The sequence below is a fragment of the Accipiter gentilis genome, chromosome 17 (assembly GCF_929443795.1).
Source record: "Accipiter gentilis chromosome 17, bAccGen1.1, whole genome shotgun sequence".
NCBI classification, from domain to species: Eukaryota; Metazoa; Chordata; class Aves; order Accipitriformes; family Accipitridae; genus Astur; species Astur gentilis.
Window position 1 is genome coordinate 7,055,011 of NC_064896.1, and position 25,003 is coordinate 7,080,013.

Here is a 25,003-nt window from a genome sequence, read left to right on the forward strand (position 1 = left end):
GAGGGTCCCTGGTGTGCTGTGATCTCCCCGTAGTCCCTGAGCTGAAGGAGATGGGGGCTCACAGGCAGAGCCCTGCCTTGTTCCCTGAGTTCACGTGAAGCTTCAGGCTGCAGCGGTGAGGGAAGGGTCTGGAGCAACAGCTCGCAAATCCCTGCTGGCCTCTTTAATTGGCGAGGAGCTGTTATGTCCTTTTTAATCTGTGCAAAACTTTCCTGCAAACCAGCTTAGATAGTTATTTGTAGTCTGTCATTATCTGATTATCACAATGCTGATTGATGGGCAGGGAACGTGGTGAACATCTGACCCTTGAAGCCGCTGCAGAGCGCAGTGTATTGATAACCTGTGAAAAACGCAGTTTTGTGTCTTTTAGGCTATCTTAGCCAGCAGTTAAGTATTTCTGTATTACTGAAACAGCTTTCAGTATAAAACTGGATACTTGTAGTCTGTTTGCTTGGTTTACTCCTCTGTGCTTGCCATCCCCCTTTTCTCCCCTACTTTGTGTTGCTGGTGCTAAATGTAGAGCAAAACCTCTCTGGTGGGGTTTGAAGTTAGCAGGTATGGTGTTAAGTTACTGCTTGTCTATGGTAGCAAAGTTCAGGGCAGGAGCTGTGAAAATATTGGGAGAATAGAAGCAAGTCAAAAGTTTGGGGATGATATTTCTTGTAGCAGGCACCTAATTAGTAGGAAAAGAGAAAAAGAAAAACATTTTTGGCATGGTATGACATTATCTTTTATGAATATCTTGGTGCATTTTAAGACATACTGCCTCTCATGTGCGCATGGCCCATGATACTGGCATTACAGGCACCTACATATGAAAAGGGGAGACTGAGAAAAGACGTCTCATGCACTGGTTCACAACTGGGAAGATAATTCAGGGTTTGATTCCCAATCTCCTCCCTTTTCCGCATTGACATTTCTTTATTCTCCATCTGCTTAGCACTGGAATACAATCATAGTACATAAATTGTCCTAAAACCTCACCAGATGTTTGATCAAAGGTGGAGAGATAGTACACAGGTTAAAGGCCAAAAAGAGACCTGCAGAAAGCAGATGCAAAGCTGAAGTGTCAGAGGTAACATCGTGTTGGATAACAAGTTTTGTAGCTGCGATGCACAGCTGGTAGCAGGAAGTACAGGGAGAAAAAATGGACTCCTTCGCTGCTTGCCCTTTGAGACTTAGGATACCAAGACAGTATAGTCTGCTTTTGCTGGATTTCTCCCCCCACCCCACCCCGTTCAGATCTGAAAGTTAAATCATAGGAGTGGGGACGAGTTTACTCAAACATACCCAGAGGGTTTAGTTGGCTTCTGGGAATCCTTCTGAACATGAACTTGAACTCTGAGGGATGGAGCTGCTGGCCTTGGAGGTGAATAAAAGGCTCTACTTGCTGTATCTTAGCTAGTCTTTGCATTTTTTTTTGTCCTCTGAGGCTGTGCTTCTTTGTCTTCCCAGGCTGTTTCCTGGTGCTTAGAGAAAAAAAGGCCACGACCGTGCTCTGAGAAGAGATTTGTGCTATAATGAGAATCCTTTGCTTTTATTAGCGCTATTTGCATAGACTCAGAGCATGTGGAAGATAAGAGGCTTAAGCCGTTAAGTGTAGAGAAATGTAAGGTAATAATGAGGTTATGGAGGAAACCCTCGGCGGTTGCGCTGAGCCGGGGGCAGAGCCCTGAACCCCTCTGCTCAGCCACCCACAGCAATGCCAAATGTGGGGTGCAAAGCTGTGTGGACCCTGGGAATTTCCCCAGTCCTTTGAGATGTGCAGCGCTGGATTTTGCCTGAAATGCTACCTGCTATTCCGCCTCTTTGCTTCTGCCTTACTCCCACTGTATTAATAGCCTTTGCTCCTAATTTCATCAGGTCTAGCATGGGGTTTATTGCCCATCGGGCTTTTTAAGGCAGTGGGAGGATGCCCAAGTACCTTCAGAGAGCAGGAGCAGGTGGAGGGGTTTTATGCCGCTTTCAGTCTCTGCCTGGTGCTTCAGCGCGCTACGGGAGCCTGCGCAGGTTGGATGTTGCTGGTATGAGATGGACAGATTTTCTGATAATGCCATTTATTTAAAGACTTGTTTAGATGCCTGACTGAGAACCCTTCATGGGGACAGACTCCTCCTCGGAATATGCCATTTTCCAAAGCCAATATATGCCATTTTTTTTTTTTTTTATATATATATGTCTCTATATTTGTATATGTATGATTAACCCACTGGATGGACCACTCTGTAGATTAGTAGGAAATGTAGTTATTAGCTCTTGATAGGCGGCCACTTTGTCCCAGCTGTTTTTTAATTAAACATAGATGTGAAGTGCAGCTGTTCATTCAAAGGACACTTTTTACTTCTCTGTAAAATGCACCATTTTCCAGTGTTAAGTCCTGTAGCTCAGTGCAAGAAGAAAATTCTTTCTAAGGTCCTATTTTCATTCCTATTTAATTTTGTAACAAATATTTCTTATGGCAGCTGAAGGTGAACTTAGTTTGGGAACTATTAGCAAAGGTGAGAGGTGGTTTTCAGGAATGGGGAGAGGATTTTTTATTTGCTTCAAAAATATTTTTAGATCTTGGTGCTTTTGTGCTTTTCAAAAAAAAAAAAAAAAAAAAAAAGAAAAGTGTAATTTTATATATACAGCTGTGCCTTGATTTGAGGCTTTCCAAAAGCTTGAAGCCCCAGAAGTTGTACAAAAGTTGTTTTGAGGATCTGTGAGTAAATCGGAGATTGCTGTGAGAAAGTAGTGCGCTGCTGAAAATATTGGGAAAATTCAGGAGGGACAAAATCCTCTGGTTGAAACCCAAGTATTATCCCGGTATGACTCTAAATGGCATAAGCGGCCTGAGTGGATGCTCTTATGGTAGTCTTCACTGATGGAAGACGACCAGTAGTGGTTTTGGAGAGGATTTTTATAGGCCACCAGTGATATTACAAGCAGTTGTTGATTTTGATTGTAAACTAGTGTGCCAAAACAGTAACTGTTCACTGCTTTGATTTAAAACAGTGGTGCCGTTTCTGATAAATCAATTGCGTTTGCATTACTGGTCATCTGGGTTTTTCCTTTCTTGCTCTTGTCACTCCCCAAATACACTATAGGGATGTTAGCAACACCCATGCTGGGAGAGAAGTTAAAACAAGCTCTGCAATTGCTGAAGAAGTGTGAACAATCCCTGGTCATCTCAATTTTATGCTTGTTGGTGCAACATTTCATGGTTTCTGGGAGCTGAGCGAGCTAATGTAGGGTTCCCAGTTGATGTACACAGAATATTAAAGTGTTTCTGAGAAATTCCTCATTACAAAATTTAACAATTTTCCATTTTTGCAGTAAGCCCACCTGAACGGAGCATGTTTCTTCTAAGGTCCCTGTGGTCTGTGTGGAGGCCCCTGGGCTGCAAAGAAATGATAAGCACAAGAAGATAGGAACTTTAACCTTTTTACTGTAGCATCAAAACCAAAAGACTTGCACTGATCATTTTTACTGGGGTGCCTGACAGCCCTAAGCAAGCTCTTTAACTGGTATGACTTTGGAATGTGCTGCCTCCTTTAAAAGAAACCCTATGTAACCCAGGTGTGTTTTAGCTGTGTTTGGCTTTTAACCGTGCTGTGCCTGGATGGTTGTTACAGCTTTTGGGCAGAATCCGGCAGCAAAAACAGGGAGTACGATTTCAGAGTAATTGCAAGTGCATTTGTAAGTGATTCCCAGATTCCTGGTGGGAAATTTGTGAGCAGATGAGTGTGGTGCCTTAGCATGCATCCAGAAAAATGAGTCAGACTTAAGATGCAATAGTCTTGCCATGTCTGACTCTTGGTGCAAGTCCCACTGGTGAATGAAAATTTTACCATATGTTTTGCTTTTGACTCAGGATTTTCCATATTAATTTCCTAGATGGTTCCAGGTCCCCCAGCGCTATTTCCCAGTGGAGAATAGAGGGTTGTTTGTAGCCTAGCAGGAGCTTGTTAAATAGGTTTTCCAGCATACCAAGGGAAGAGGAAGAGTTCCTGGTCAGAGAAATTTTCCTCTTCTCTATGGAGTGTGTACAAGCTCAAATGCAAAGGCTGGTGCAATCTGGCATATCCCACAGGTGCGTGTGAAGCAATTCTGCAGACAACAGGCTATCCAGGATTCCTTGTTTCACTCTTGTTATTTGTTGCCACCGAGGCCCTGCCAGCTTTGCCTGGTCTCACTCCAGCTTTGTTGGGTCAGCACTGATTCCCCCTGGAGCCTGGGCTGCTGAAGAAAAAGCCAACAGCTCGTCCTCACTCTTGGACTACTGTGGAACTGGACATGTTCCTTTTTATTATTTATACATTTAGATACAGCATGACCATTTGCAGGTCAACATCTCCCTGCACATGATGTGCCTTGGGTCTGTCCCTAGGCAAGGCAGTCCAAGCAGCAATTTCAGAAGCATTGCTAGTATTAGTGCCCCACGGTAGCCTGCTCAGCCATCTCCAGGGACTAACGGGGTCTCTATTGAGGATACCAGCCACGCCATGCACGGCATGGACACTGATCCCTCCATTGCCCGTGACTGTTGGTTCTTGTATTTCTGTGCAAAAGGAGGGCCAAGGAGTCTCCTTTGTGATTGAGTAGCGCATTATCCCCAGTTAACACCAGTGTAAGTGATGACATGGGATCAAGGCAGATGAAATCATGCCTTCAAATTCTTCCAGCTGGGACCCTAAGACTGGATAACAGGAACACCAAAGCTGCTTCAGGCAATGAGTCACCAATGGCTTAAAGGTGAAAATCCCAAGGTCTTATTCCTAATGCATCAAAACAGTATCTGTTCATTGCGGTTAGAAACTGAAGGCTGGTCCTGTACGCGTTGGACATCAACACACTCAACACTGATTTCGTTTTCTCTCTTTTGTGTACATCTTATGTGATAGGGGAAGCTGCAGTCTCAACCTGCAAAACTATTTTTGGACGGAAGCTCAGTTCATTAAACCTGCAACTCAGTATTTTTTTAAGGGGAGAGGGAGACAGAGTGGTTTGTTACAGTTTATTTGACCTAGTTAAGGAAAATATCAAGTCACCTCAGGCAAGTAATTAATTTGTACATACTTCCTCCCGCTCGCGGCGTGTTGTATGCAGCCAATATTTTCTGCAGGTGAAGATGATCGGCTTCACAGCTCGCAGGAAGTCTGCCCAGATTTGCAGCTGCCGTGCGGTATGTTAGGTAGATCCTACATCTGAAAGGAAAGGCAGCAGGTCTGCAAGAGAGCTCCAGATGGTATTTATTCAAGACCTCAGCAGTTGACTTGGGATGATAGAAAGCTTTCCCTGTTGCTTTCTCTTTGGCAGAAGCACTGCCTTTTGGTGCTGTTTCCAGACTGACTGTCAGGGCTGGATTCAAGGGTATTTTTGTTGTTAGCTTGAGAGTCCTGTCTGCAAGGGAGGTGCTGAGCAAGCGCGTCTCCATGCAAACTCCTTCCATGTTGCTTGGCCCCAACTCACAGGGACCGGCAGCCCAGGGTGAAGATGGTGCTGCTGCTCTCGATTCCTCTCCCCACTGCTGGGACAGGTTATTATGGGCTCCAAGGTGACCCCAACCCCACCAGCTGGTTATTAGATATGAATTCATCCTATTCCAAACCCCACTGCCAGGTCATTTCATCTTGTAATGCCTGTCCTGCTCCAAACTGTACATTTTTGCAGCTTAGCACTGCACCTTGGCGTGGTTTTTAGAAAAGCATCAAACGTCGTGGGCATGGGGCCAAACCACAGTGGCGAGAAGGTGACAGTCTTGCATGAAGTAAAGCTAAACTCTCAGAATTAAAATAACTTGTTTTCAGGCTTGGAGTCAAAACCCTTGTGGAACCCAGTTGGGGCGGGGGGGGCAGTTTCTTATTACTTCAGCCTCTGCTACAGGAAACTCCTGGTTACCCAAACCAATGTTGTGCTACATGGCAATTCCACAGGTGTGTAAACCATCAGTTATCCAAGTATATTCAGCCACACTCCATATATTCACCCTATTCCATTTGCATAACGAGGGATGCTGGCAGGTAAAAAAAGTCCCTGAAAGTTGTTTTAAGCTGGAAATCTTGAACTGGCAGAAAGATGAATCTCAAACTCTTGTCTGGTTTGTGAGATAGCATTTAAAAGAAATAGAAATGGTATTTTGCTCATAGCTGTGGCAATCTGTTAAAAAGAAGATCTAATTTAATGAGTTGGCACTGCGGTCATTTGGAGAAGCTTGCTTTTTACAGAAAAATATAAATATCTTATGTAATATATAACATTTCTAGCAGTAGTTGGCTCTTTAGCAGGAAGGTAGGTGCATGCCGGCATCAGGAGAAAAGTGGAAATAGGCCCAGATTTGGCAAAACACTTGCAGAGAATTTGCTGAAGGGCTGCACTCTACAGAAGCGGGTTGTCTGAAACCACCCAGACTGGCAGGGCTTGGTGCAGCTGGCATCCGAGTACATGCTGGAGGGGCGCACACAGATTTAGAAACTATTGACTGCTTGACTAAAAATGTAATAAATACACTGAAAAGTAAAGTCTGAAAAAACTTCTGTGTTGTGACTGTAAATGTTGCTCTCACGTGTGTATACATGCACGCGTGTGCTGCGCGTGTCCAGAGGGCAAGAGTGCTGCAGTCCAGCACCCAGGTCTGACCGAGCACCACTGCAGGTCCCCGTCGACTGCCCCAGCCCCACACAGCCTCTGGGAAGGGCTGCTCCTTCTTTCAGAGGGAGAAATCATATGAAACTGAATCTTTTGTGACCTGACATAACATTAAAAGTTGTTTTGTGGTGGGTTTTGGGTTTTTTTTGTTGTTGTTTTGGGGTGTTTTTTTTGTTAGGTTTCCCTTGTTCGAGTACTAATGGTGGTTGAAAGGCTTTAAAAAACACAGGCCAAAGCATGGGAATGGGGATAACACTGGTAAAGCATTAGGAAATGAATGTAGCAGACTCAAGAAAAAGAATAATTAGGTAACCACACTCCCTTCTGGAACCAGCATTCCTTGTGCACAGGTTCAAGTGCTTTGTCCCATTTCAAATTATCCAACTTGCAGAATTTCTACATGAACTCTTTGGTGACTAGTCATCCAGGACCTGTTACTATCTATTTTAGAGAGAGAGAGAGGAAAAAATAGGATATAAATATATCTCTCTCATATATATATATATATATATATTTATGTGATATCTGCCAATTTTTTTCTGTTTTATTTTCCTTTCATAAAGCTGGAGGTGGAGGGACTGTGAGTGTCTTCACTGTGGGTACTTGGGTGCTAAGCATCCCAGGTGCTAGACATGCTTGATCTAATATTCAGTTGGGAATAATCATGTTTGTTTTTCTTGTATTCCTACCTGGAACATTTCTCCTTTCTTTAGACCAGTGTGGATGGTTTTTCTTGTCTTCAGTGTAAGGGCGTGATACTGGAGTTTCAGCTCTCTCCAACTTCTCCTCTAAGATAATGGGAGATATTCTTTATCCTCTCCCCCCACCCCCTGCCAAGTAACTTGGCTTTTTTTTCCCCCAGTGAAACAATCTTGTTGATCTTAAAACTGAAAGATCATTTTTTTTAGTGGAGAATAAACTGGAATAAACACAGTTCTTCGATTTACGTGTTAATGAAAAAGAACCTAATGGACATGGGAGGACAAGTAATACTTGTTTTAATGTACCTTTTGATCATTTCAAGTGCCAATGCTGGGAAGCACGTGCCCATTTTTCTGGACTTCTGTAATTTATTGTGTTTTGGGTAAAAGCATCACTGCTGATGTGAATTGTTGAAAAAGAGAATGCATTTGAACGCAGCAGGAGGTATCACTAAAGACAGGAGTAGGCAGATGTCCAGGGGATGGGAAGAGATGGGAGTGGGGTCACATTACTGAAAAACAGAGAGGAGGGGAGCGATGTACCAACAGGAGCCAGGATCTTGAGCAAGAAAGCCCACAGAACAGAGCCCTGCGAAACTGCAGCAAAGTCCAGGTTTGAATGCAGACTGGTGAAATAAAGAGTTTTCCAAGCAAAGTGACCCCCAAACTGGGACTTTTCTTGGGGAGGTTCCTGTGCTCTGAACCCAGCCCTGCCGGCAGGAGGGAAATTCCCAGCCGCCTCGCTCCCCAGAAATGGAAATCGGAGCCTGCTGAGGCAAGCGTTGCTGTTGGAGGTCGTTTGGGCTCTTTTGGGAGATGATTATTTGCATTTAGTTCTATTAATTTCCTCTCTTAAAATATGCCCCGTGGGCCCCAGAATTGTTGTGGCTGTTCAGCCCTGGGTTTCGCTCAAGCCTTTTCAGTATTGGGAGGATGCTGGAGAGTAAATTTCACTAGTTAGACATTATCGTATTCATGCCACTCAAACTTATGAATCAGTGCTTCTCACTTCAGCTTCTATTACTGGGGTTTTCTCTCCTCCCAACGCCCCCTTCCCAACATCTTTCAGTTGTTTCCAAACAGCTGGCTGGCTAGTGGCATCACCAATTGCTAGCATAGGATGAGAAAAAATAATAAATCAGAGCTATACAACTCATGAAAATTATTTGAAAGCCATGAGGTTTTAAGCATAATAACAGTTAGAGATTTAGGGGTGATTACTTATTTGCTTATTTAAGTTTTATCTCATGGGTTTTAAGGATTTAGGTTGCAAATTTTCTTCTGGCTGTCACTGTTAAAGAAAAGTGAAACTCTTGCCGAGCTCCAGGAACTGGGCCTTTAAGGGAAATAATGTCAGGATATTCTGGGTAAAATGCTGAGTTCGCAACATTCAGATAAATCTCGAGCAAAGCAGTTTAGACATCTGAACGACGGCATCGTAATCTGATCTCTGCTGGTGGGATCACTTTTCCGTGTGTCCTGTTTAGTGAGATCCTGCAGGATTTTACCCCTGGCTGAAGGGAATCAGCCTGGCAGGGAGGAATTATCGTGTTCAGCATCTTGCTCTGAACACCTGGCAGGGGAAGCCTGCATAATGGAAACATTCAAACATGTAGGTATACATATTTATATGTACTCATATATGTCTGTATACATATTTATCCAAGTCTTTGCAGGGATGGGATATGCTATAATCATACACAGTGGCATAAAGCACTGTCTTCCAATTTATCCCAGTATGATGCTGTCTTTGTGCAGGACAGCACAGAGCGATGCACTCTGAGCTGAGATTCCGCACGTGCAATGAGAAAGCCCGATGGCATGGTCCTCCATCAGAGAGGATGCCTCTTTGGGAGGACGGAGCTTTCAGCTCTGTCGTAAAGGGTTTGTAGAGGCTCAGCTCAGCTTGCAAAACGCCTTGGCCCTGGGGGGCATATGAGTCCAGATCTGCTGGCTTGCTTGTTGGGGGGACGATGCCTGTAGGGCTGTGCCAAACCCACTCGTGAAGGGTGCTGAAAATCTGTGTGGAGCACCATGGTTTTATTTCGGTTGGTTTCAGTGACAGGTAAAGCTGTTGGGCTGCATTAAAATGAACTCACAGTGAACTGCGTGCGTAGGCTTAGCTGAATTGCCCGTTTCATTCAAATTCTTACAGCTGAAAAGAAGCTTGCTGTGTTCAAGTGTCAAGAGGGCCCAGAGCTGAGCAATTCGTGTCGTAGCTCTGCCTTGGTGAGGGCAGGACCGTGAGTGAGGCTAAGATGTTAGAAAGTGGGGGGGAACTTTCCTGGTAAACCAATAAAATGAATATTTTCTTAGTTTCACTTGCAGCAGAAAGCAGGGGTTTGGTGATTATTTTTTTTTTAATTTTTTTGAAGATGAAAAGCACTTAAAAACCTGGGGATTAAATAAAAGAAAGTGTCTGCTCACGTGGGAATTACCGTGACCCCGTACAGATGGCACAGCTGAAAAGCATCCCAGCCACGTGCCTCGGGTTTGATTTACTCTGTCGGTGCTGACGACGGGTGACTAAGTGCCAGGGACCGGCGTTGTGGCAGTCGGCGGGACCTGAAAGGTTATCGGAGTCCGTGCTTGCAAGGCGAGCATCGCGGTGAGTTCAGCCCTGCCTCCTGATCGGCGTGTGCCTGGGGAAGCATGTGCCAGCCTGACGCATCCTTCCTCCGCACTCTGCTCTCAGATGCTGTGCGGGGGGTGGGGGGGGGGGCAGGCAGGGAGAAAAAGCATGGCTCTGAGGCAGATTTGGTAAAATTTGCATCTCGCCTCTGTTGGTACGTGTCTTCAGGCCAGGAAACGTGTTTTCCTTGGAAGTCGTCTTGAACCACACGATCTGGTAGCACGGGGCTGGGCGCCCGGGGTGCAGACTCGGCTCCCGCCATGGAGCAGAATTGGTGGCAATAATGTGAGTTTGCTTCGTGCTGCTTAAGCATTTCATAGAGAGGCATCGCAACCCATCTTTGAAGTACAGTAAGAAAATTTTAATTGGCCTAATTAGTGCAGGAAAATAAGGTATATAATAAGTAGGACTAATAGCCGAAAAATGGCTTTTAATTTTGAGTACTGCAATTCTTGTTCTTGCCTGAAATTAGCCATGCGAATGCCTGATTTTTCAGCTGTCAAAACTTGGGCCATAATAAAGAATGAAGCCATCCAAAATCAGAAGTCATTTGTGAAAATACAAGCCTTAATCTCTGTGCTTAATCCCTTTGTGTAACACAGATATCGTTTCTCACCCACCCACCAGACTGCGACCGAACGTCTTTTAATCCGGGGCGTTTTGAGAGCTGATTTGTGGCAACTACCCCACTTCAAACCCTTGAAAAGCAGAAATGCATGTGGCCTCCCTGTGAACCACTTCAACTCTAAGCCCCGCTTCTCGCTTTTGTACTGGTGATAACCCAGAGCAGCATCGGGGAAGCCTGAGGATTAACATTAATGCTTGTGTAGTGATTTGAAAACTAAGAGCTCTGCTTTACAGAGGAGCAGTTGTCTCCTCTTGTAAAAGAAAAAAGGATTAACTCCTTTCCTGAAAACACATTGATTTAGCCAAAACAACATCAATTCACCTAAAACATGTCACGGGTGGTGTAATGAAGTGTGCAAGTGTATCATCTGCTGCTCCTTTTTTCAGTCAAGTGTTTCGGGGCTTCTGGAAGCAAAGGTCTTGCTGACAGCCCTTACGGACGTGGGGGTTCAGGCAGCATCTAGAATCAGAAACCACTAGAATATGGGTTTGCATTTAAAAATAATAATAATAAAAAAAAGTTAATTGGACTAGGTTTTCTAAGGACCACTAGTTGAATCCTGAGATGGCAACCTAGGGAAAAATATTTATATCCCTTACAAATCAAGCACACTGTTCACTGGAAAATCTATACTAATTTTCTTTCTTCGACCTTGGGAAGACCTGGGATTTTGGAGAGAGGTTGGTTGACGTTTGTTAAGATCTAGGAAATATAGGAGCTCTCTACAAAGATCAGGTTTGCTCTTCTGTGGCATATTTAACTTTCCCAGGAAAATTACATCTAACATTTGCTTCCAGTGTCCTTCCTGACCTCCCCCCCACCACCACACTAAGCCAACAATACTTCTGCAGAATACTGTTGATATGTATAAACTTTTATATCCTTGAAGTCTTTTTGTTTATTTGTTTATTTGTTTTCCTAGCCCCGTTATGCCTGTGCCTGGGCAGGAGAAAGCTTTGCCTTGGAGTGAGGGCTGGTTCTGTCCATGGGGTTTTTGCACTTCTAGGTCTCTCCTGGGTTTGCTGGTTGGTGCAGAGCACAGCAGTGTGTGAACACAAAACGCTTTCTGTAATAAGGTCATATAACATCCAAGGGAGGAGAACAGCTTTTAATCCTTACTAGATCTGGCTGGGCCAGATTCAGACTGGCATTAACAAAGCCTTGAGGCATCCAGTTTCATCTGTAGTGCTAATTTAAAGGAAGAAGGGGAGATATGTCATGGCCAGAAAGAGTGCTGAAGAGCTGTACGGCTGAGAAGTCCAATTCAGGAATTGCAAAATTAACTTCCAGTTTGCGGTTCATGCAGTAGATCCCACATACATGGACATTATATATATAAAATATGTATTATATTTATAATATATTTATTATAGCATATTGTTATAGATAACATTATATTATATTATTACGTGTATAATGTATTATACATATATAAATATTTACGTATAGAATAGTCCATATATATATATATTATATATATATGGACACCTGAGGTGAGCCCCGGACTCCTGGGGTGAGCCCCTCACTGAGCAGAAACCAGGACTGGTGGTGAGATTCATGGTCCCAGGGAGCACCCTCAGAACGTGTTTATTTTGAACATCTCTTGCCATATTACATATCTAAATCCTGTTTACAGTGGTGTCTTTGCACAGTCTCGCAGTTCCTTGTTTTTAGATTGGGTGCATTATGGTAGGGGCAACGATTCATGGTTGTGGCCAAAACGAAGCGCGCTGAATGGCACCCAAGTCATAGCAGAAGGGATGAAATCAGACCCCATCTTGGCTTTAAAACAAATAAAAAGCAGTGTTGCAGTGCAAAAAGGAAGATGTTTGCAGGACCCAGCTCCTGTCCAGATGGTGCACCGCAGGGTCAGTCCCTCCCCGTGAGGAGCAGTGATTTAAATCAGTGTGTAGCAGGCAGTAACTGTAGAAATAAAGTGATTTTAATTTCTGGAACCATTACCATTATGTCATATCAATTCTGTATAGAACAATCAGCATTTGAATCTGATGGGACATTTTGCAGTTGCTATTGGTAACGTTCACTGTTCCTTCTAAAAACACTGAGTCTGGGGGAAGGATGTTAGTGCCGAAAGCCGAGTGGTTAGCACAAAATTTGTGTTTATTTTCCCGGATGTATTTTATTTTGGGGGTCATTTAAGGATAATAACAGACAGTGATTGATCAGGGGCAAAGTGGCTCCATCTGGCTCAGGAATCTGACTGTTTTGCTCTGCCTTCCCAGGCAGTTTTCCTGGTTGCTGTTAAGGAGCTCAATTCTATCCTTAAAATAGAATATTGTATTTGTGAAAATGGCTTAAAATCCCCAGTGGTTTCAGCATAGATACATATTAGTGATACAGTAACATTGTTAATTGCAAACTTCTTCTCTTAACAGCCTTTTATGCATGCGTTATGTTTTTTATGAATCCTTAAAAGACTTTTCTAACGTCTTATGGCATAAATGACTCATCTCACCTGACATGAATAGTGAGAAAATCGGAGCCTGCTTTTTTTCTGCCTCCTTTTCTTCTGATTTCAGAATGCATAATTTCTCTGCTGTGGTTAAAGCCAAAGCCTCAGCATCCTTCCAATTACTTCATAAGAATAAGAAAAAAAACCCAGTGTCAGGTGGGGAAGAGTAGGGTGAAGAAGGGCAACACAGTGGGGTCCTTTTAGTTTTTTAGAGGCTACTTGAGGGTTTTTAAGCTCAGGTTTTGGGGCATGTTGTGTTTAGCATTAATGCATTTTTTTCCTCCAAAACTCTGAGCGTAAGGTCCCTTGCTTGGCCTGCACTTCTCAATCTGCTCCTGTGTTTTTCCCTCTCCTGCAACCCAAGCTGCTGTCAGTACAAAATGTGTCCTTTTTTTTTTCTCCTTCTCCTGCTTTACCTTATGTCTTTTATTTGCGTTTCAGTGGCCTGTCAAAACAGGAGAGCACTGAAATAAAAGTATAAAATCTTAAAATTAATCACTATACATCAGACATTCCTCATGAGCCATTTGCATCAGTGCAACGATCTCACCTCCACCGCATGTGACAGCAGCACCTTCCCCGTGAGTGACACTGCCAGCATTAAACCATCAGTTGCCCAAATAACACTGGGGAATCAGCAAATTTCAAGTTTCTTTGCCTTCCTCTCATAAGTGCCTCAAAATTACTCCCAGCCTTTCAAAATGTTGCCCTTTGCTGACACAGGCTGATTTAGAGAGAAATGTTATTTGGATATTCATAGCAAGTGTGTCGCTAATTAGTGCTTTACAGAACTGCCATTGGGGTCCACGCGTGCTATTTTCTGGACCGGGGTGCATGCTGTGAGATTGGGAAGGGATGCAGCTCCTCTGGTCGGGCACCACTGGGCTTCGTCCTCTGTGCAGCAAAAGTGCAAGTTTAACTGGGAGAAGCAGGAAAGTCTTATAAGTCACCTTGCTCCGCTTTCCTCCCAGGCTGCTGTTGTTGCAGGGATGCAGTGACTTTATGCAACGCATTTCTGGAGCACAGTGCAGTCATCTTAGCTTTCATGCTCTTTCACAAGCACAGGGCTTGGACCCCCCCCTTGGCATCTGCAGGTCCAAGGAAGAAAATGTCCTGTGAAGGTACCAATGCTGATGTGCTCCCAGAAAGTCTTTACTTTTATGGATGCTGATGCATGTAATCATAGAATTGGAGAATGGTTTGTGTTGGAAGGGACCTTTAAAGATCATCCAGTTCAACCCCTCTGCCACAGGCAGGGACATCTTTCACTAGGTCAGGTTACTTAAAGCCATGTAATCATAGCATAGTCTGGCAAAGGTCTTTGATGCCTGTGATGAGTCTGGCAGTCCTCTGTGGTGGATGATGCTGGAGCTGAGCCTCAAACCCTCAAAGGCAGGAGAGGGATGGTATTTAGCAAGAAGGATCTCTGCATAGGAAGGATTATCATTTTGGCTATTTGCAAATCTGTCAGTGATTAAGAATGTTACTAATGGTAAGTTATTTACAAACGTTTAAAGCATTGGGACTGTTTGCATTACGGCACACTCTCTTTTATTCCCGCTGCTCTTGGATATGCCAAACTGAATTTATTCTGGCAGCGGTGTCAATGTCTTTTTTCTAATAATACTGCTCTACCTGCTAATACATTTTTCCATGGAAACATGCCAAATGCTGTGCTGTTCTGACCCCCATGTTTGCCCCTTTGATTTGCACCTATTTATGTGAAGTGTGTCCTTTGAGTTTATTAGTAAAGCTGCAATGAGAAGTATCAGCATCTCAAACAGCAGCAACACCGGGTCCAAGTTAAAGGTTTTGAGGCAGAAAGTGTGTTACCATCTGTTCTCTAGATGGAAACAGAGCTGTAAGGAGGAGGACAGTGGCCTCTTCTTGTGGTTTAACCCCAGCCGGCAACGAAGCCCCACACAGCCACTTGCTCACTCCTCCCTGGTGGGGCGGGGGAGAGAATTGGAAGGGTAAAGGTGAGAAAAGTCGTGGGTTGAGATAAAGACAGTTTAATAGGTAAAGCAAAAGCCACGCACACAAGCAAAGCAAAACAAGGAATTCATTCACCATTTCCCACGGGCAGACAGGTGCTCAGCTATCTCCAGGAAAGCAGGGCTCCAGCACATGGAACGGTGACTTGGGAAGACAAACGCCATCACTCCAAACGTCCCCCCTTCCTTCTTCTTCCCCCAGCTTTCTATGCTAAGCATGATGTCCTATAGTCTGGAATATCCCCTGGGTCAGTTTGGGTCAGCTGTCCCAGCCATGTCCCCTCCAGACTTCTTGTGCCCCCCCAGCCTCCTCGCTGGTGGGTGCTGTGAGGGGCAGAAAAGCCCTTGGCTCTGTGTAAGCACTGCTCAGCAGTAATAAAAACTTCTCTGAATTACCAACACTGTTTCGAGCACAAATCCAAAGCATAGCCTCATACTAGCTACCATGAAGAAAATTAACTCTATCCCAGCCAAAACCAGCACACCTCTGTAGGGTCGAATGAGCATTGAGGCTTTTGGAAAGTGAATTTGCAACTGCTGAGCTTGGAGTCTAAGTGTCAGATATGGTCTGTGCTGTGCAAATATGCACATCTGCACTCCCTTGTAGGGAAGGACTCTCACCCTCTCGTGTTTCTCATTTTGGTCTCATGAGTGAACATAAATGATAGTGATCTTAATAGTAGAGTTGCATCTCTTCATCTCAGACAAGGACTGATGTGCTTCAGTTGCCCTGGCATCACCTCTGCATTGGCAAAATGCAGTTATTTTGCCATCAAGTACTTAACTGGGAACTGCTTTTCCTCCTGATATTGAGCCACATGCAGCTTTTCAACTCCAACATTTAAGATTTGAAAATACCTGTTTATTTCAGGTAAGATGAAGGCACTCACAGAAATCCTTCCCTCTTCTTGTTTAGTCAGGTTTTCCCAGGTCAAATGTGTAGCGAATTGTTAGTTTCTGTGATGACTTTCACCAACTTGATTGCAAATACAATCCTCAATTAAATGATTTTGCAGTAGTAAATAATGGAGAGGGAAAACAAGCAAGACATTTGCTGACCCCTAGAATGGATGCAGTCTCATTTCCAACAGACTTGTGTCTTGAGGTCTATTGGCTTTCTAACTAAATTAAAAAAGGCTTCAGAGTGAGCTACTTATTAGGCATCAGAGACTCTACATTGGACAGAGCTATTACAAATGCTTCAACGTTGCAGGACAAGCTTTGACTAGCTATCCACACCTATTAGACATCAGAGAATCTATATGGGAGGGGACGCTTCACTGAGGAGTGTATTCTCTAGTGTCTAATAATTGCAAATAAAGCTTTTCGGCAGGTCACGGCATGCAAAATGTTGTTCTCCTCTTGAATTAGCGGTCTAATAATAAATTCATGCTGCCATTTAGTAGGGACCCAGGTAGGATCACTCTTTTCTGCCTCTTGTTCTGTTTCCATGAAGTTTGTAGGAAAGTAATAATTTAGGCTGCTGTCTCCTGCTGATGTGGTAGTAATGAACTCGGTGATTCAGAAGTTAAGGGGGATATATGGGTAGGAAGATGCATATGTACACAGCAATCATACAGTCCCATAAGCCCTATATGTGAGCTTTAGGAGAAAAATCAGAAATCTAAGCACAACTGAGCAGTGGAAGGAGCCTTTCAGATGAGACTTTAAATCAAGCCATGAAAACACTGAAGCACAAGAAGGCTCTTGACGCTGGGAGAGACATGGAGTGGAAAATCCATGCTGTGGGCTTTTTTTGCCGTAAGGAATACAGGAGGGAGCAGAGCATTGCACGGAGCTGGGAGATTGTCAGGAGCATCTCTTGGCTCAAGGATGGTGCAGGACATGGTGGGGAGGTGAGCAGAGCAGTGCAGGGCACAGGAGTAGGAGACTGGGCTTCATCCCCTCCGCCTTTCACAGAATCACTTCTTGCAAGCCAAGAGTAGAATAATTTATGCAGAATTTGGGAACTTTTGACAGAGATGCATAGCACTTGTTTGCACTGTTTTAGAAAATATTTTATGGTTAGAAGCTATGGAACAGCTTAAATTAAAATAATTGAAGTTACCTGTAGGGAGTAAGTCATGGCAGGGTAAGGAATGTAGACCTGTCCGTTAAGCATTTACAGAAAAGCCAAGATGAATGACTATTAAAGATGCAAATATTGAAATGTCCTTTATCCTCTCACTTCAGGGGCTATCTGTTCTGGGGTTAGGGGTTAACATATGTGGAGGAGGGATGAGCAGAGGGGTGAGAGTTCTTCATTCATCTGCTGTTGATTTTTTAACATGGACAGTAATGAGGGAAGATGTTAGTGGACTATTTATCTGCCTTAGTTTTTCTAATTAACTCCTGGCTAATGAGAGGAGGAGAACATTTTTTATTTCTCGCTCTTCAGGTGGATGTTAGTGTAAGCTGGAGGTCCTGGCTGCTAGAAGGGAGGAATCAAGAGCCTGGTGGTTGTGATCCCATCGCGATTGCAGTGCTAGCCTGGAGGATTAGGCTGGCTTTTGGGAGAACTGGAGCAAAGCCAAAGAAAACTGCACATTGCCTTAAAACAGGCAGCAGGCTCAGAAAAGCCTCACAGAGTCTGTGTCTCTTGAAAGCACGTGGTGTCACTGAAGTTGTGGGCAACTTGAGACATGGAGTCAAGAGCGTTATTTCAGAGCTGGTAAAACATTATACAGCCCACATTTGACACTCAGTAAAACACCCTCAGCATTTAATGGGGGGAAAAAAAGTATTGACTTGCAATAATTTGTTTTTCTCATGTTTGACTTCACTGAAATGATCAATTTCTGTGAAATTTCTTTAAGTTCTGAGTATGGTCATAGGTTTGCTGTATTTTAAATCAAGTGACCCTAATAAACTTTTGGTACTTACTCAAAATACTGTATACACCTTGGGCTGGAGAAAAGTTGATTGACTGGTGTCCCGGAGGGTGGGTGGAGAGCTGTAGAGGACTGCTGCGTCTAGTGTGAGTAGAAAGGTTCCTCTTTGTCTGTTGGATGCTGGAGGAGGCACCCATGGAAGGTCCTTCTTGTTTGTGACCAAGACTCTCTACTACCCTCCTGCTGAGCGGGGGCTCAGGAGAGGTGGTTGTAGGTTTTGGGTTAGTTCTGTGTATTTTTGCCGAACAGAGGCTGATGCTCAAAGAGAGTTGATGTGTGTTGCACAAGCACAGAGGCTCAAGAACCACACTCATTCTTTGATTAAACTACTTTTCATATTTTATCATATAAGTACCTGAATGGGACCACAGGCAAAAGCTGAAATTGCTACAAAGACAAATGTTTTGTTTTATAACCTTTATAACTTCGTTTTATAACTTTCTCTTGTTAAGAACTTTAATGTGTCCATTTGCAGTTGTAAATTAACCATTTATTAATTCACTCAGGAGAGTCTGAGCATCTGATGCAATTAGCTGTGCCAAGGTGCTGCTGTCTTTCAGAAGAGTTGCCAGTCTAGGACATAAGGTCGGTGAGCCTGTGAGAGCGCCAGGCTTTATCAGGCAAAATTAGCAACTTGTTCTCACAGCCTGGACAGTATAAACCTTTTTTTTTTTTTCTTTTCTTTCTTTTTTTAAAAATTTTAAATACAGGTCTGACTCTAATTAAAGAAGTGCATCCTTGCATGCTGGAGAATGAGCAATTGTTGTGGGACGGGGTTCTGGATTAGCACAGACTCCACAACGTCACAATGAGTGGGTTTTGCTGGGGCAGAGCATAGTCAAGCAGAATACGCAAACGGGCAGGATGGGTCCTACAAAGAAAGTTGTGTGGAGCCCCAGGGGAGCCCAAAATACTGCATCCTCCTGGGGCTCAGGACAGCTCGACTGCAGGGAGTCTTGCAGAAAAGCAGCAGCCACCTGATGGGTTTACTGACTGGGAATGACTAAGTTTTATGAAAAACTCTGTTGTAATGCACCTCCAAAGGTATGTTTTGCATCAGCATAGCAGAGATGAGGAGTGAGGATTTCTGTCTTACCGTAGCTGTGATGCTGAGCATGCCTGTCAGCTCTGTGCCTTGTTTTCCACATTGATCAAAAGGCTATGACAACACTAATGTAGGGATGCAAACCTCCTCCAGTTGACTGCAGTCTGTCCCACAGGCATTGCCATTTGTCCCTTGCCCATTGGCCTGGAAGCTGAATCCCTTGTCTTACTGCTGTGTCTTCTGGGGGGGATGGCTAACACACCCCCATGCATGCGAGCGAGGTGAAGCACTGGAGAAAAGCACCAAAAAACCCGGCTCTGCCAGGAGTGCCTGGTGCCCATCCTGCATTAGCCTGGTCTCTGCCAGCAGCCATGTGTGCCAGGCACTTTGCCATTCCGTGTCGGCACTGCAGAATGTACCTGAGTGCAGCCGTGCAGGCAGGATGCTCTTGGAAAAGATACCTGGGCACGACCCCATGGGCAGGGCCTGATCCTGCAAAGCTGTGGCAGATCCATTGTCTGTGGCTGTGTGGCTGTTACGCTGCCATTCTTCCTCTGCCTTGCCTTGTGGTTATTTTGGTTTGTCTCATTTCTTTCACAGTTTTTGAATTTCTTTCCAGCTTTTCTGGGGACAGCAAATTGAATCCTGAGCTCCAAAGGCTCTGGAAGATGTAGGCTCCAGGAAGGTTAAAGTTTTCTCCCCCTGCTACTCAAATAGATTAAAATAAAGGGTAGGAAAGGGTGAATTAGGTCTGTTCAAAACTGACAGTTTTGACTGTCTGAAGATGTTTACATTGAAGAAAGTTACTCCTGATTTTCCAGTTTATCCTGGCTGTGAACCTAAACTCATGCTCAATTTTCCCACTATTCTGTTCATCCTCTCACGATATTAAAGCTGGCCCAGGGCAGCCTGGCGTTCCCACACACGAAATCAGATCTGCACGTATTCCCTCCCAGCAAGGGACAGGACCGAGGTGTCTGATGTCCCAGGACAGTCCATCCGTCCTTTTCATCCAGTGTTTTCAGCTGTCTGATCGCTGTCCCGGGCCCATTCCCCTGGCCGGGGCTGTCCTGTGCTGCGGGATGCAGCTCGGCAGCTGGGATGATTCACCAGCTGGAACAGTCCTCACTGCGGAGGGTGAGAGATTTAAAGGCTGTTTAAAGATTTGTTTCCTACTATGTTTATCCAAAAGAACAAACCATTGCTAGGCTGCAAAACAGGCTCAGGAAAGCTCAGATGCTGTATTTTCAGCCCAGACTGGAGGGGAAGCCATCTCATCCCCTGCTCCTGTGGTTGCAGCCCTGGCTTTTATGAGTGACCACAAGCTGTCATCTTCTGGGGGCTGGTGGCCGGCTGGTGGGAAAGGTGCCTGTGGTTGTTCCCTTCCAACAGGGACTGGCCACGACCATCGCTCCATGATTTCCATGCAGGCAGAGATGCATGGATTGAGCGGCACCCCAGAAAAAAACAGAGTCCTCTTTGTGTCCCTGGGTCTCGGGCTGTGTGTGGCATGTTGGAGATTGGGGAACACGGGGAAACCTTTTTGTTTCCCATCCTGCGCATCCGCAGGCTGCTGGGCTGCTTTTGTGGGTGTTGCTTTTGCGGGTGTTGCTTTTGCCCTGGGTTATTGGAGGGAAGTTTCCTGCTTAGGGCTCATCCACAACGTCTTCCACCTGTGCCTCATTCCTTGCATAAGCAAAGAATGGATTCGTTAAGTGAGCTATGTTAATTCACAGTGTTCAGAATAGAAATGGCCCCTTTTATAGCCAAAGTCTCTTTCTTTAGCTACCACCGACAGTTTCCAAACCTCCTGGTGCTGGCGAGTGCTGTCGCTGTGCCTGAGCTTGGCAGCAGGCAGGTCCTGTGCGGCAGCCCTCACCTGTGACCCCCCGCTCCCTTCCCTGGTCCGGCTCCAACCATCGGTCCTCTCCTTTAAAAACAAGTTGTGCATCTATTTTCTCCTTTTCCATTGAAGTGCTTGACAATTATTACTACTGTCCTTCCTTTATTGTTTTTGTTTACCCATCTGTCTGTCATTTTTGTAGAAGCTGTGCTGGTTTTAATTAATGAAAAATTGTTGTTGTATTTGCTGTTCAGCGCTCTATTTTGCCGGAAACAGGGGGTTTATTCTTCTGTTAGTGAGCTGTTTTGAGCTAGCCTTTTCCAGCACAAAACCCACCCAGTTTAAAGAAGTAGTTTTGGGGGATTAAGCATGAGCACTTGCACTCAGCCTAGGCAATACATTTATTTATTTTTTATTTTGCTCTTGGCTGTATGCTGTTCAGCTGCTTGAGAGTGAGAAACTCTTCGTGGCTTTGCACTGAACCAACAGCAAGTCCTGTGTTTTGGGGCCTTTAGATTTTGCCTAGAGAGCTGCTTGCGCTAGCTGGATGCTCTGCAAGACCTGCCACCCACACGGTTGGAGCACAGGACCCCACGGTTGGACCCCCATACCAGGTACCTTCGCTGTGCCATGGCTCTGACCCTGCCGGCCCTTGCGTGCGCTCGGAGCTGTGTTAGTGCCTGGGGAAGATGCTGCCTGGAAATCATCTTAAAAGTAGATGTAGTTACCAGTGCTGGGGTTTAATCCTGCCCGAAGCTCCTTGTCCTACACCCAGTTTCGTTCCCCAGCTGGAGGATGAAGACTTTGAATCAAAGGTTCGATTCTTTTTACCATGTGCCTCTGCAGCAGCGGATGCTGCCACTGTGCCAGGGCATGGCAGGGCTGATGTTTAATTAATACGTGCAGGTACAGAGGCACCTGGCTGCAGCCACAGGATGCCCAGACCCCTGGTACTGTGGGTGCCCACTTGCTCTACTGTAAAACCCCAAGCTGAAGGTGCTCAGTGCTTGGCTGGATCAGTCCCAGGCTGTGAACCGGATCTGTAGCAGAAGTGGCAATTGGCCTCAGATTTTTCTGCTCTTGTCCAGCGTCTGACTCATTAATTTCCGCACTTACTGGAAACATAGCTTATTATTGCAACATTTAATAAAATCATAAGACAAAACAAAATATTGACAAGAAAACTGTTTCAATACTAAAGCAAAAATTGTATTGTGCTGTTAGTGATTAGGTTGGCTGCACTGTGCTGCATCTTCACTTAAATGCTTGCTATATCTTTCTGTATCATGGGTTTTTTTACATTGTCCCTTATCTCTCTTTGCCTTGGCTCCTGCATGGAGCTAGGCATTCTCTTGTCTTGTACTTTCCTTGGAGCATCCTTTAATAATGACATCTCTAATATATTTTTAAAAAGAGGACAGGAGCAGCATCTTTCAGCATGTTCAGGGAGGTGAGACTGAACACTGTGCTTCCACAGAACTGTGAAAGCCAGTTGCCGATGAGGGCTCTGAGAAATGTACTGCTAGATGTTAATTATCCTGATCATTACTGGTCTTCATTTTTATATTCAAGTCAGATTTCTGTACTAGCAACAGCAGACTTGGCAGTGGTTTGTTTTTTCAAGTAGAGGTAATTGTATTTAGTGCTAAGTCTCCTGCAGCCTTTCTGTTTGCCTACCTAATTTAATCTGCTTGTCTGTATCCATCTAATGGGGGCATTAACAGATTGCGACTCAGGAGCTGTGGTGAGTTTCAAACTCCCATCGAACCCGATGTGGACCCTGAGCCCCTGGCCCGTTAGTGGCATTGCTCATAGCAGCAATGGTCCAAACTTCTGCTGTGGCACCTGGGCATGGGATGGGCACACGGTGGAGCATCAGCTAAGCTGAGATGCTGCAGGGCCAGCAGCCACTGCCTGCAAGGAAAGGTGTGGATCTTCAAAGTAGTAGACAAGATCCAAAACCAGATGGAGATACCTGGTCAGGATTTGGGCAGATTCATGAATCAAGGATGAAAACCATGACCACTCTTGGTTGCAAGAAACACATAAACTAAAGGAAAGAAACTCTGGGCTGTTCTGCAGTAATTCCCAGTGGATCCATATGCAAGGGCCAGCAGGATGGCTGTGATGTGGGTCCACCAGGTTCGGCACCTGGTTGGTGCACAGCTGTGGGTGAACTAACTTTGCACTGATAGAGAGGGGACAGACAAGAGGAGAATCGATGTACTAGTCGCTGAAACAAAATCACCCAAACCTTTAAGCAACTTTGAGCCAGGAGAGTGAACTCAGGTTGGATCAGTGCTGTCCATCATGTGCCCTCGTGATCAATTTGCTGCATGGATAGTAGGGGTTTTTTCCAGCAGAATTGGCTCAAGTTGGAGAGAAATCTCAAGCAGAGGTGGTTTTTATTTGTTGTTTCTTTGTGGATCACTTCACCCATCTGTGTCAGAGTGTGACCCAGTAATAGCTGCCAGGGGAATGCTTTTCGGAGTATTTGTGGTGGGGGTAGTTTTGTGGCAGAGGTAGCAGGAATTTTTTAAGCCCATATTACCTTTCTTCATCTCTATAGTATGAAACTGCACCCTGAGCGTTAGATTTTGGCAGCCCTCAATATCGCTGTTGATATTCCTCCTAACGTCGCCGGTTTGTTGAATGCTGGCCTGTCCAATGGCATTTAAATGGTACTGGCTTCAGTGCCATCCATCCCAAGTGATGCTGGCTCAGGAGAGCTGATTAAGACCCCATTTCGGACTACCTGAATGATTAAATACTACTCAGTTTGAGGGGGGGGGAAATGCCAAATCAGAGCCCTGTTTTTATTGAAAGTTCAGTGATCTGCTTCTGTTTCAAGCTTCAAGAGTTTTATGAAAAACTGCTCTGAAAGAAGTTCCATAAACAGGCTTTCCTGTTCAAATTGTGCTTGAATTTATGTCGGCAATGTGCATTTTGAATAAATGTTACCTCTTCTGTGCATACAAAGATTTTTAAATTGGCTTCACTAGCAAAAATGCTTATTGCTGTTACGTACTTTGCCTCTGCAATGGCAACATACCTCATCTGTGGGAGCTGGAGCTGGTTCTCTGTGTTATCAACAGAGCTGTCTGCTAAGGTTTTATGATTTTCAGGCATTTTTGTTGCCCTGGTAGTGAATAGAACGTGAACTGACTTGCAGATCTGGTTGTAAGTGAGCAATGAGGATGTGTGAGGCCAAGTGAAGAACCCAGCTTCACCCTCGGAACCTGGAGGGAGGTCTACAGCCTTTGGATTACGAGGAAAACCCATCTATCCTTGTAAACTTGGATTAAACGTGTTTGATTCAAAAGTAAAGAAATGCTAACAGCTTCTGCAGTGCATTTTTACACTTGCTTTTTGGAGTGAAAGCATGCTTGGACTTGGAAGCAAGTTTCCAGTCTTTGCTGTGGAGGGGGGATTAAGACTCTCCAAGACGGGAATTTTACTTTCCAAGACGTTCATTCTAGCACCATTTTTATTAGCATGAAAATTCAGTGTAAAATGGTTTTCTATAAAAATTTTGAAGTCTGTACATGCCAGGAGAAGTCTGCACTCCTGAGCATTTTTCTTGGAGGCTGCTGCTTCCTGAAAGCATTAAACACTGTGCTCACAGTCTTTTCTCTTTACGCTGAAGAACTGCATTTACCCTGATAAAGCCGTGTCTTTTATGAGGCTTTACTGTTGAGCTGGGCTGCTTGAAATAACTTTGTATAGTGTTTTTTTAAATGGTTAAATTCACTTGTATGAAGAACCTATTATGATTTTCTTGTATAGCAACTCATTAGGGTGATTTCCACATTTTTTAATTTTATTTTTTAATATGCCGGTAGAAATGGTATTGCCAAAATAAAACAAATTTTCTTTCTACACTCATACAGAAAAGGAATCATGATAAAGTCAGACTGGTTTCAGGGAGCATGAAAGGGGGTGAAAATAACCAAAGGGGAAGACCAAAGTCTGCACAGGATCCATGTGGATAAAGTGAAAGTGTCAGAAGCACATTGTTGCTAAATTTCTGGGGACTATGAACATGATTTGTGTGGCAAGGTTGTTGGGGGTTTCTTTTTCTTAATTTGCAACAGAATTACTTTATTTCATTTTTCTGAAGTGTCTTGTGTTGTAAGTATTGCACTGTATTTATATAGCAACCTCTGCAA